The sequence below is a fragment of the Lissotriton vulgaris genome, chromosome 10 (genome assembly GCF_964263255.1).
Source record: "Lissotriton vulgaris chromosome 10, aLisVul1.2, whole genome shotgun sequence".
Taxonomy (NCBI): Eukaryota; Metazoa; Chordata; class Amphibia; order Caudata; family Salamandridae; genus Lissotriton; species Lissotriton vulgaris.
This window is the reverse complement of record NC_141698.1, coordinates 1121766819-1121778923: the sequence shown is the minus strand read 5'-3', so window position 1 is coordinate 1121778923 and position 12105 is coordinate 1121766819. Positions and strand designations below refer to the sequence as shown.

The window sequence follows — 12105 nt, the reverse complement described above, 5'->3', positions numbered from 1 at the left end:
TTGCACTCAGTTTGCTCCCTTCCTACACTCTCTATAGAAAGTCACTCAAAACTTGGCTTTTTTCATTGGCATATAACTAGTTCTCATGGTCTCCAACCTCTCAGCTCCTCCACCCCAGCGCCAAGAAACCGTAGGTGAACGTGCGCTCAATAAGAAAAGAAAAAAAAAACACCCTCCAACTCCACCCTCCAACACTCAGGGACACCACCACATCACTCGGGGATACCACCACATCAATCTGGGACACCACCACATCACTCTGGGACACCACCACATCACTCAGCCCAACCACATCATCACTCAGCACCACAACAGCACTGTCCTTGCTTGCTACCAACAAGCATTGCCATAGCCAATAGGACTCACATTAGGAAAGTGCAAGCTATTGGCTTTGTGAATAACGATGCTTTTAATTTATATATTTTCAAAGCCAACACATATTAAAAAAAGTGTCATTTACAATAACAATAGCTCACACTATCCTAATGCGAGACCTATTGCATTGCAAATGCTTGTTTTTATTTGCTATTTCTAGCCACACCCGACTCCGCCAACTGATTCAATCTTAGGTGTTTCCCGACCCCTGATTCTCCACCCACAATTCCCCTACTTTTTATTTCCCACTTCGACCACTGGGTAGCAGGCTGTCAGAAAAACGCTAGCTGCAGTTAAGAACTTACCTTTTAGAGTTCTTTGTGGTATCGAGTATCATTAACTTGGGTCAGAGGCACAGCAGCTATTATTTATAGCGCTTAGTAACTGTAATAGCATTGTACGTAATAAGAAATTATCACTAATACTACTGTCAATATTACTTTTCCATGAACTCAAGCCACTGGTGCAGAGTAAAGAATCGCGCACAGGACCAACAAGCTCCTTTTATTTTAGGTATACCAGTGATAATCTACTGTAGATGCAGCGTTAATTTATGCATAAATAAATCAGTGCAGAGGTCTAAAGCTTTTCTGCAGAGCCCACCCCGGGCGCTGCCAAGTGCCAAAGCAGCAAGTCTTAATTTCACCGCATGTCCTTCTCCCACACCCCAATGATTCTTTTTCCTTTGCCTCATTCTTGATAAGTTTCTGCTTCCTTTCCGCCCTGGTCTCTGCCCGACCCCTCTCTGGTACCAGTGGCACTTTGAGGCCCAGGCGCATATTTTCCACATCCTCATTGTTTGACCCTCAGCAAAAGAGAGAACAAGTATTTGCAATGCAATAGGTCTCGCATTTAAGCGAGTTTGAGATATTGACATTGCAAATGACAATGCCTTTTATTTATGTTTTAAAAACAACAAAAAAGCCTTTGTCATTTGCAATGCCAATAGCTCAAACTCGCGTGAATGCGAGACCTATTGCATTGCAAATGCTTGTTCCAACAGCTGTCCGCATTGTGGAAAGCACATTGAAAGGTTCTGAAACAAAAACACAAAAAGATATATTTTTTAATTAAATAACACCTTTCGCGTTCCATTCACCCGTGCTGTAGCCCAGATCAAAGTCTGCAAAACCTGTATTTAACAGGGGTCTCCACCTGCTCTACGTCAGCCCTCTTTAATGCCAGCTCTGCTGCTTCACGAGGTTGACCCCATGCCAGCACTTCACAGGGGCCCTCATCTTCCAGCTTAAGACAGGGCAGTTAGGGATCCAATTACAAAGTTAAGCGCTCTGACACCTTCGGGTAAAGTCCGCGCTATATAAAAACGGATAAATAAATTTAAAAAAAAGGCGGGGAGCCAAGCTGCCCCGGAGGAGGTTTTGCAAGATAAGGATGGAGTCTGGCCGGTTGGGATGCATTCGTTCCTCCCTATCTGGGGAGGGGTGTTGCGGCGCCAGGTACTATAGGAGTATTTACAACAAGGGGTGGTGAGGGACAGAGTCTCTGAATTAAACAGAATACTCTCACCCAGTCAAGAGATCAGGGCTAGATCCAACACAGTTTTTTAGCTCACTGCACCATCCCAGTTTCAGAACCTGGCTGTATGCAAATTAGTCTGTTCCTGTCCCAGTGCATGATGGGAACAGGGCAAACCAAACTACAAAAGCCAATTCTTACACTGGGAAGGAAACAAGCTACCGGGGACCGGTTTCTGGCATTTCAGCCGTCTTCGGCCCGGCTTGCTTGAATCCTGATGGTGCAATGAGCAAGGGACTCACATCTGAGTATACCCTTCCACGCTTAGGGTGGACAAAAATATTTACAACAAGGGGTGGTGAGGGACAGAGTCTCTGAATTAAACAGAATACTCTCACCCAGTCAAGAGATCAGGGCTAGATCCAACACCGTTTTTTAGCTCACTGCACCATCAGGATTCAAGCAAGCCGGGCCGAAGACGGCTGAAATGCCAGAAACCGGTCCCCGGTAGCTTGTCTCCTTTCTGTTGAAGAATTGGCTTGGTAGTTTAGTCTGCCCTGTTCCCATGATGCACTGGGCCAGGGACAGACTGATTTGCATATAGCCAGGTTCTGAGCTGGGATGGTGCAGTGAGATAAATAACGGTGATGGATCAAGCCCTGATCTTTGGACTGGGTAAGAGTGGTCTGCTTAATTCAGACACTCTGTTCATCACCACCCCCTTTTCTGAATCGTTTTTGGCCACTATAGGTGTGGCAGGGTATACTCAGACATGAGTCCCTTTCTCACTGCACCATCAGGATTCAAGCAAGCCGGGCCGAAGACGGCTGAAATGCCAGAAACCAGTCCCCGGTAGCTTGTCTCCTTTCTGGTGAAGAATTGGCTTGGTAGTTTAGTCTGCCCTGTTCCCATGATGCACTGGGCCAGGGACAGACTGATTTGCATATAGCCAGGTTCTGAGCTGGGATGGTGCAGTGAGATAAATAACGGTGATGGATCAAGCCCTGATCTTTGGACTGGGTAAGAGTGGTCTGCTTAATTCAGACACTCTGTTCATCACCACCCCCTTTTCTGAATCGTTTTTGGCCACTATAGGTGTGGCAGGGTATACTCAGACATGAGTCCCTTTCTCACTGCACCATCAGGATTCAAGCAAGCCGGGCCGAAGACGGCTGAAATGCCAGAAACCGGTCCCCGGTAGCTTGTCTCCTCTCTGGTGAAGAATTGGCTTGGTAGTTTAGTCTGCCCTGTTCCCATGATGCACTGGGCCAGGGACAGACTGATTTGCATATAGCCAGGTTCTGAGCTGGGATGGTGCAGTGAGATAAATAACGGTGATGGATCAAGCCCTGATCTTTGGACTGGGTAAGAGTGGTCTGCTTAATTCAGACACTCTGTTCATCACCACCCCCTTTTCTGAATAGGTACTATAGGAGAGCATGGCTTGGCGCCATCCTTACAAGGGCGGGATTCTCCTTGCAGACCATGTGCATACTGATGTTTGTTTTGTAAAGCTGCAAGGGAGCTGCCCAGCCACAGGCTGTAACCCCTGCCCTGCGGACACACCCACCCTGGGGCGGAGCAGGGAGCAGAGACCCTCTCGCACTCCTCAGCTGAAGACGCCCCTCTCCCTGCGGACTGAACCTGCTCGACCCCCGGGATGGCTGCAGCGACCCCCCCTGATGCCGGCCCACGACCTCGGCGCCCGGGTGTACGTGAGGAAGGTCCTGGAAGAGGCCTGCGAGCGGCTGCTGCGGCGCCTGCGGGAGGACGACCAGCCCACGGAGTGCGGCGGGGTGCAGCGCTGCGTTGCGCTGATCGGTTGCTGGAGAGCGTCCTCCGCTTGGCGACCCTCCCAGTCGCTGGCACGCCTGCTCTCGGAGACCTGCAGCTGGGACTTGCTGCCCCCGCCGTGCTGGAGGCCCTGGCGCAGAGGTTGAAAAGAGACCCTAAGCGCAATAGAAGCTGCTTCAGCCCTGACTACCGGCAGGAGGAGCAGGAGGTGGTCCGGTCTGACTACCTGCCAGAGGTGCTGCGCGTCGCGCAGAGGGTGGTCCTGCGCGAGGAGAAGCTGGCGGCCTTCCTCGCCGACGAGACCACCCTGAGCTTCAGCCTCTTCCAAGAGATGAGGGGCCTGCTGGGGGGCCGGCACTGGGACCGCCTCGGGCTCCGCTGCGCGTACCTGGCCGAGTTCACCGGAGCGGAAGAAGAGCCTCGCGGAGCGGAAGAAGAGCCTCGCGGAGCGGAAGAAGAGCCCCGCGGAGCGGAAAAAGAGCCTCGCGGAGCGGCTGACCTGCAAGTGCGCGGAGACCTACGAGAACCGGAAGTTCATGTCTCTGAAACATACACCCCTGCAGGCCGGGTGAGCGGGCCTGACCCGGAAGTGCAATGGTCTAATGGAACCAAAACAAACGCCGATGCTGACCCGGAAGTAGACACGTCCGCTGCCACGCGTGGGCAGCGCGTGGACCTGGCCGTCGGCGACAGAAGCACTAAACTCGGGTTTTACATCGAACTGAAGAAGAACCCGAAGGACAGGAAAGCACTGCAGGGCGGCAGGGACAAACTGAGGGCCATCCTTAGTGCGGAGAGAGTCAGCGCCCCGGGGAGCTTCAACACCGCGGAGGAGAACCGAGTCTGCTACCAGGTCATCTTTTACACCCCCGAGGAGCTCGCCAAGGAGGCACAGCACCAGGGCGAGATGGAAAAGTTACTGAGGAAACAGAGCAGCTGGGTGCACGTGATCGATTGTTACGATGAAACATGGACACTGCCCAAAAGGGAGGTCGTTGCCTGCATCTTGGAAGTCAGGCCTGATTTCTGATGAATGCGCCTGTAGATGCAAGCCTTCTGCACCTCGAGTCAGACCAGCGTCTGTATCTAATTCCAGACTTGGTGTATTCTTCAGCATCAGAGGGATTCTTAATGCTGCTGCACAGAAGCACCGTGTTGTGCTCTTTTCAGGTTGCACGCCCCGTGCCTCATTCCTTTCCCACAAACGTTTCACGTTCATTGCTTACAAGCACAGCTGGGGTTTCGCCAGCCAGAGCAACTTACCTGTTAACACACATACCAAATACGAACTAACGTTTCAACACACAAGGCACGTGGGCACCTGGCTGGTGGAGCCTCGCAGCAGCAAAGTGTCCTTTGCCCAGCTTTGCAGAACACACCACCTTAGGATGCATCTCATGCAGATGCATCCCTCATTATGGAAATAGCAAGTGGACATTTAATCACAATCACATCGTTGTTTTTTTTTGTTGTTCTTATTGTGAGTTTCGTTTTTGGATGCTGCAGAAGTTAAGGGGGAGGGGCGGAGGTGACCTGTTGTGAGAGAGTGCACTTTTTTCAAGTAAGAGGCTTTAATCTCACAAAAAATAGATCTATCTGTGTGCCAGAGCTAATATCGGCCATGTAAAAGGAGCAAAATACTAGCCCAGCTAAGCCACTAGTTGTAATCCATGAGCTTCACGACCAGGATCCTTTTCAAGGTACGAAGTGTCCTGCAAGTGTCACTCGGATGCATTATCTGTCGGCTGCGTGTCCTTCATGACATCTAAAGCTTTACCACTGTACAGGCATTTACATGAAAACACTTTCTTTTTGTAACTTAGCTCAAAGCTCCCATTAATTCATCAGAACACTGACCTTGAAGGTTGTTTTACTTGGCTGTTCAATAAAATGAAACCATATCTGAAGGAATAACAAAATCAGCACAAACACGTTTGACAATCTAAACAGATGGTCCTCTTTGTTTCCCACCCCTCCCAGACACACTTCATTCTCAGTTCCCGCTCAAGGGCAGGTTACAATGACATCAATGTTTGCTCATGTTTCCCTTGTTTAATCGTGTTTATCTTGTGAAGTGTACCTAAATGATGATGTTGGCTCTTAAACCAAATCAAAAATTGCACATAAATGCTTGTAAATATTCTGATTCACTCCAGTTGTTTCACTCATTCCCTCTGAAAACAATAATAAAGCTGATATCTCAACATTTTTAGTTGCTTGTATGATTAGGTTACTTTTAATGAGCTTTGAACAAATTATTGCATACGGGATAAAGTACACCCTTACTCAACATTATATGGATATTACAAGTCACAGGGGAGTTCCACTACAAAAAGTAGAAATGAAGCCTTAAGGCCATGTTCCTTTATAAGGTTATGCAACGCCAAAGTGATTTGCTATATCCTTAAAATGTTCGTCATGGTGTACTTATCACTTCTAATACATGGTCATACCATCACCTTTCCTACAAACCAGCTAAATCCTTGGTATGTTGCACTTTCATATGAAAGAGTATGTTTGCAAAAATGAAGACTGTAAATAAAATCTAGTGCAATATGTATTTCTTTTTAAAAGCTCTTTTTATTAAACAGTTAGACTGTGGTGACAGTAAACGTTTAAATACAGAAAGATAGACCGCAGCATCAATTGACCAAGGGCTTGATGTAGCAAGCCAAACTGCTATCGCAAATGCTGAAATTCACAGAATGCTGTGTGCAATGTAGGAAGGCAAATACCTACTCGCAAGCATTTAGAAAATCGCAATTTGCGATTCCATAACTACTATGCTAGTAGCCATTGCAAATTGTGATATTGCATTAAGGAATCGCAAATTTCTACCAACTTCAAGTAAGTGGTAATTTGCAATTTCCTTTAAAAAAAGCACTTTTCTGCTTTTTTCTAAGTGCCATGTGGCGCACATACATACCTCTAGGGCATTTATGTGCACCACATGTGCACACATGCACATTTAAGGGGTGCAGCAGGGTGTCCCTTTGGAACTCTTGCACCCTTGAAATTGTACACGCAATTTGCGAGTACTTATTGGGTACTCGCAAATTGCGCGCGCAATTCCTATTCATTCCTATGGCCCTCTAGGCCCATAGGAATGAATGGGAAGGTATTCCTTGATTGCGAATCGTGATTTGCAATTCGCAAGTAAGGAATATTAAGGAATCACAATTATTATTGCGATTCCTACATACTTTCCATTTTTAGAGTCCTTATTAGCGATTCGCAAAAAATCGCTATTAAGGACTTGCAAAACTGATTTTATCTACATCTGGCCCCAAGTTCCATAAGGATAGGAACACCTCAGCGTTAAACTGTCATCTCTACTTTAAACACAGATCAGCAGTAAGATCCGTACCATCTGGATTACTAAACATCCTCAGTAGTAACGCCCAGGGGCTCACAGAGTCCCGTCCCCATCAATCCACTTTCCCCATATTTTATTTCATTTATTTTGCAACCTCTTCCCACATATACCATCCTCTCAGCCACTATGCACCAATCTATGTCTCTCTTCCAATCCCCAAAACTCGTGCTCAATTTCGGTCTCCGCATGCAAGCTATATTTCGCTTTGCTACCATTAGTTCCAATGTGAGCCAGAGTCGGTCCATACGATTAAGGTCTGTTTCGTCCCAAATATTGAGGCGGTACCATTTGGCCGATAGTGCCAGATCACTCCCCACCACCTCATTAAGACAAGCCAGAACTCTCCCCCAGTATTCTTGTAGCACAGGGCAGCTCTGCAGTATATGAAAGAACGTACCTTCCTAACCACACTTCCTAGGACACCGAGCGTGATCTGTTTTGCCCATATTAACAAGGCTAGGCCATGCATAGTAGCTGCGATGAAGAATTTTCAGTTTTACCAATCGAAATCTGAAGCGTATGGCCACCTCCCTTGGGGAGGCCAGGGCATCGGGCCACTCTTCCCTACTCCAGTTCTCCCACATCTTTCATCCAACTTGCCTACAGCGTAGGAGATCAGGAGATTTTTTTTATTTACGATAGGTGGGCGAAACCACCTGTTTCGGCATGTATTCATCTGAGGAAAAGTGTTCTCATTTATTTTAAGAGTTTTCTATCGCGCGAACATGACCCTTGGGTATCAGAGCTCTTCACATTACATGAGGCAGTTATTGACAAGCATTGTTATAGTAAACGTTCCTCTCCTCTCACCCCTCCTCTCGCCCTCCTCTCCCCTCCCCCTCTCCTCTCATCCTCCTCACCCCATCTCTCCTCCCCTCCTCTCTCCTCCTCCCCTCCTCTCACCCCTCCTCCCCATCTCTCACCCCTCCTCTCCCTTTCCTCTCCTCCCCTCCTCCCCTCCTCTCCTCTCACCCCTCCCTTCCTCTCACCTCTCTTCCCCCTCTCTCCTCTCCCTCTCACCCCTCCTCTCTTCTGGACAGGGTAGGAGCAGTGAACGGGGTAGGAGCAGGGACTGGGCAGGAGCAGTGACTGGGCAGGAGAGGCGACGGGGCAGGAGAGGTGACTGGGAAGAAGAGGCAACAGGGCAGGAGAGATGACCGAGCAAAAGAAGTGACGGGCAGGTGACATGACGGGCAGGTGATGTGATGGGCAGGAGAGGTAATGGGCAGGAGAGGTGACGAAGCATTAGAAGTAATGGGGCAGGAGCGATGATTAGGCATGAGCAGGAGTGGAAACCGGGCAGGAGCAGTGAATGGGGCAGGAGCAGTGAATGGGGCAGGAGCAGTGAACGGGGCAGAAGTGACGATGCAGGACAAGTGACGATGCAGGACAAGTGACGGGACAGGACAAGTGACGGGACAGGACAAGTGACTGGACAGGACAAGTGACCAGGCAGAAGAAGTGACGGGCAGGTGACGTGACCGGCAGGTGACATGACGGGCAGGTGACGTGACAGGGCAGGAGAGGAGAGGTTATCTGGCAGAAGTGACCGGACAGGAGAAGTGACGGGACAGGTGGCGTGACGGGGCAGGAGAGGTCACGAAGTAGGAGAAGTGATTGGGCAGGAGCGGTGTTTAGGCAAGAGCGGTAACCGGGCAGGAGAGGTGAACGGACAGGATCAGTGAACGGGGCAGGATCAGTGAACGGGGCAGGATCAGTGAACGGGGCAAGAGCGATAACCAGGCAGGAGCGGTGAACGGACAGATCAGTGAATGGGGCGGTGTCAGTGAACGGGGCAGGATCAGTAAACTGGGCAGGATCAGTAAACTGGGCAGGATCAGTAAACGGGGCAGGATCAGTGAACTGGGCAGAAGCAGTGAACGGGGCAGAAGTGGTGGGACAGGAGCAGTGAACAGGGCAGGAGCAGTGAACGGGGCAGAAGTGACTTGGCAGGAGAAGTGAACAGGGCAGAAGTGATGGGGCAGGAGAAGTGACAGGATATGAGAAGTTACGGGACAGGAAAAGGGACAGGCCAGGAGAGGGACGGAGGGAAGGAGAGACGCCAGGGAAGGAGAGGCGACCGGGCATGAGAAGTGACGGGCAGGAGAGGTGATGGGGCAGGAGAGGTGACTGGGCAGGAGATGTGACGGGGCAGGAGAGGTGACTGGGCAGAAGCAGTGATTAGGCAGGAGCGGTGAACGGACAGGAGTGGTGAACGGGCAGGAGCGGTGAACGGGCAGGAGCGGAGAACAGGGCAGGAGCAGTGAACAGGGCAGGCAAAGTGATGGGGCTGAAGAAACGAGGGGGGAGGGGAATTGAAGAAGCAGGAGTGTTGATCGAGCAGGAGTACTGACTGGACAGGAGCAGTGAAAGGGCAGGGGCAGGCGTTTCCCATGGTGTACTGGAAGGGTAGGGGGCCAGTTTAGTTTGGGGGGGACGGTTTTGTACAAGTGCAGGAGTTTTAAAAACACTGCAAAGTTCTTTGTATATTCAGCAGGTTTCGGTCAACAATACAAGTGCCAAGATAACTTTGGTGATCAATGTACCTGCTGGAGAGAGATGGGAGCACGTTTTGTTTAGTGGCTGTTTTACTCATCTAAGGTAGCGCAGAGGGGTAATATGCCTGCTGCAAAGAACATGTACCATGCATATCAAAGAGCAATATGTTATGTGCATAGTTCAGTGGGTACTACTTTGTGTTCACTTCCTGAATGAAGGGACACTTGAATACATATGGCCTGGCAGTTCGGGCTAGACTGTTCCCATTGGGTGTAGGATCAAGACTGATTTGCATATGGCTGGTTTCAAACTCGAATGGCATGGTGAGCAAAGAAACAATGGATTTAAGACCAGATCTCTGTACTGGGGTGAATGTATGACATTGTTCTGCATTCTATCCACCAGTTGTTCTTTTCGCTATATTATGATTGAGTAGCTAGCGGGCTGACATGAATATATAGGAGCCTTTGTGGGTTTCCGTGAGTCTAGATTCTCCTGAAGAGTCCCCCTCTCTTCTGAGCCCTGCTTAACCCATGTGTATAGGAGGAGCCCTGTATTCATGACCTCAATGTTTGAGACAAAAATAATCATGGTTTTCTGAACAATGAGAGTAAAAGCATTAAGGTAACATGTTGTTCCTGCTTATATTTCACACGCTTTACATAAACCTGTATTCCCTATGAGTGTTTGCTTTTTCCTGAATTAAACCTCAAATATACATTTTTATACATTGTTGTAATTAAATAACATTATAAGGTCTAACTGGTCAGTAAAATGCTAAACGTACAAAAAATTGGTATGTTTTGCTATTTCTAGCCACACCCCTGACTCCGCCCACTGATTCAATCTTCGGTTATTCCCGACCCCTGATTCTCCACCCACAGTTCCCCTACTTTTTATTTCCCACTTCGACCACTGCACATACAATGACTCGGTGCACAGACATAATATCGACTCCAAAATATCGACTGTACATAATATCGACTTTTAAATATAGACTGGACAAAATATCGACAGGACAGAATATAGATGACCAAAATATCGTTTTTAAGGTAAGTGATATAATATCGACTGTTAAAAATATAGATAGTAAAAAATATCGAATTTTTAATAATATCTAATTTTTTATAGTGTATTTTTATGGTATAATATGTGTGAAAAGTGTGTATTTATGTTATAATTAATTTTTATTAATGATTTTTGTTTTTATAATCATTGCGTAATTTAATTCTGTAGCGGGTTGTGGGTTTATAGGGGAATAGGGTGGGAAGTATTTTAATTATAATTAATTAAATATGTAAATTTATTTATTGATAGTACATTTAAATTAATAATTAATTAATGTATAATAGGTAATTAATTAAATTTTAATTGGTAATTATTTTTAATTAATTGATTAATTGGTAATTATGTTAATTTTACTAAATTATTTTTGTAGCGGGTTGTGAGTTTATAGGGGAATTGGGTGGGAAGTGATTAAATTATAAATAATTAAATAATTACATTTATTTATATTTATTTAATTTCAAATAATTGTTAAAAACTTTTTCATTATTAAATAATTAATAGTAAATAATTTTATTAATTAGTATTAATAGGTGATCAATAGAAATTATTATTGTTAATTAGTAAATATAATATATTAATTAATAAATTGTATACAAATAATTATTTTTAATTAATTATTAATAGATATTCAATAATACATTTTATAATTATTTATGAAGTATTAATGTTGTATTCTCTGGAGTGGGAATAGTATTTTTAATCCCTACGCTATCCAACTTTTTCCCTACTGTTGCACCCACTGGAGTGGGAATAGTAATTTTAACCCCTACGCTATCCAACACTTTCCCTACTGTTGCACACTGGAGTGGGAATAGTAATTTTAACCCCTACGCTATCCAACACTTTCCCTACTGTTGCACCCACTGGAGTGGGAATAGTAATTTTTACCCCTACGCTATCCAACGCTTTCCCTACTGTTGCACTCTGTGGAGTGGGAATAGTAATTTTAACCCTTACCCTATCCAACGCTTTCCCTACTGTTGCACCCACTAGAGTGGGAATAGTAATTTAAACCCTTAGCTATCCAACCCTTTCCCTACTGTTGCACTCACTGGAGTGGGAATAGAAATTTTAACCCTTACGCTATCCAACGCTTTCCCTACTGTTGCACCCACTGGAGTGGGAATAGTAATTTTAACCCCTACGCTATCCAATGCTTTCCCTACGCTTGCACTCTTTGGAGTGGGAATAGTATTTTTTCAACTTCTGCTATCGTACGGTAATATAATAGTATCTTATTTAATGATAGTATGTTACTATATATATATGTTTTAACAAATATGATAGTAAAAATTTATTTTTATTAATTTCATTTATTATTCAATTATTATAAGTTAATTTAAGTATTTTTAAGTATATTTTAGTAATTAAATTTTAATATTAATTTAATTTAACACTGTTTTTAATAAAGTCAATATTTTTTTAAACTATATTATTGTAAACGATATTTTGTACTCGATATTTTTGTACTTACCTGTTTGTAGATACAAACTCGATATTTTGTCCACGATATTTTT

At 45.9% G+C, this 12105-nt stretch overlaps 1 protein-coding gene and 1 pseudogene across 1 annotated transcript in view; both read left to right on the top strand.

Annotated features, from left to right (window-relative positions):
- The window catches only part of WIPF3 (WAS/WASL interacting protein family member 3), a 137946-nt gene that overhangs the window by 22010 nt on the left and 103831 nt on the right, over positions 1-12105 (top strand). The window lies entirely within an intron of this gene.
- On the top strand, positions 3291-5116 carry LOC147689428 (uncharacterized; annotated as a pseudogene).